The sequence below is a fragment of the Arachis hypogaea genome, chromosome 19 (assembly GCF_003086295.3).
Source record: "Arachis hypogaea cultivar Tifrunner chromosome 19, arahy.Tifrunner.gnm2.J5K5, whole genome shotgun sequence".
NCBI lineage: Eukaryota > Viridiplantae > Streptophyta > Magnoliopsida > Fabales > Fabaceae > Arachis > Arachis hypogaea.
In genome coordinates this window covers 60,747,288-60,748,865 of record NC_092054.1, presented here as the reverse complement: position 1 = coordinate 60,748,865, position 1,578 = coordinate 60,747,288, and the positions used below count along the sequence as shown (strand labels likewise).

At 42.2% G+C, this 1,578-nt stretch overlaps 1 non-coding gene across 1 annotated transcript; it reads right to left on the bottom strand.

Moving 5' to 3' along the window:
* Positions 1–534: 534 nt before the first annotated feature.
* Positions 535–637, bottom strand: LOC112781672 (small nucleolar RNA R71). Its single transcript, XR_003192434.1, has one exon. It is a non-coding gene; the product is annotated as a small nucleolar RNA R71 (small nucleolar RNA).
* Between the last annotated feature and the right edge of the window lie 941 nt (positions 638–1,578).

Sequence of the window (1,578 nt, the reverse complement as noted above, 5' to 3'; positions counted from 1 at the left end):
TCCTTCGATAGTGAACCTGAGAGGACCTTCCTTAGATTAAGGAGGGAAGCAAGAGGCAAAGGCATAGTTGGAGAGGAAGTAGTGGAGGAAGATCTGAGAACTACCATGAAGGAAGAAGTGCATAACAACATTGGAGAGGATGCTGGCAATCATGTTGGGCAAGAGAGGAGAGTCTTAGGCTCCTACATCAACCCAAATCTAGGAAACTGTGGCAACAGCATTCTGAAGCCAACACTCCATGCTAACAATTTTGAGTTAAAACCTCAACTCATCACACTTGTCCAGAATAATTGTTCATATGGAGGAGGTACCCAAAAGGACCCAAACCAACATCTCACTACATTCTTGAGGATTTGTGACACTGTGAAGTTCGATGGTGTACACCCTAACACCTACAAGCTACTTTTGTTCCCTTTCTCACTCAGAGATAAGGCAGCAAAGTGGTTAGAAGCATTTCCCAAGGAGAGCTTAACCACATGGGATGATGTTGTGAACAAGTTCCTAGTAAGATTCTACCCTCCACAGAGAGTCAACAGACTCAGAGCTGAGGTGCAAACTTTCAGACAGCAAGATGGTGAAACACTCTACGAGGCCTGGGAGAGGTTCAAAGATTTGACAAGAAAATACCCACCGGATATGTTCAATGAGTGGGTGCAACTACACATCTTTTATGAAGGGTTGTCATATGATTCAAAGCAAGCAGTAGATCATTCTTCAAGAGGCTCACTCAATAAGAAGAAAACTATTGATGAAGCCATAGATGTTATTGAGACTGTGGCTGAGAATGAGTATTTCTATGCTTTAGATAGAACTCAAAAGAGAGGAGTAATGAAGCTCAATTCCATGGATGCCCTGATAGCCCAAAACAAAGTGATCACTGCACAACTAGCAGCCTTGACCAAGAAGATGGAGAAGAATCAAGTCTCAGCCATTCAAGCCCAAGCTCCTCAACAAGAAGGAGATGCACCAGAAGTTGAATGTGAATGGGAGCAAGCTAACTATATGAACAATCCTTCTAGACCACCATATGATCCCAACTCCAAGACATACAACTCAGGATGGAGTAACCACCCAAATTTTGGGTGGGGGAACCAACAAATCCACAACCAAGATCTCAACAAACCTTACCCATCTAACCAATACAACAACCACAATCCCAACCATCAATCAAGTAACAACAGACCTTACCACAATTCACAAAACACATCATACCACTCCACCCAACAAAGATACAACAACCACCATCAAGACACATCAATCTCAACCATGCAACCATGTGAAATCAAGAGCAATTTTGAGAGAGTAAAAGCTGTAATAGCACAACTGTCAATACAGCTGACAGGAGCTATTTCCACTCTTTTGGAGAGACAAACACAGGCTGACAGAAAGTTAGATGCCAACCAAAAGAAGAATACAAATCAAATCTGAAGAATCAAGGCGTAGCAATCTCAAAATTGGAAGCACAAGTAGGGATTTTATCTAAGCAAATTCCAATGCCCACATATACATTTCCTAGTGATACCATGACCAACCCAAGAGGGGAATACAAGACCATCACACTTAGAAGTGGAAAAGTTG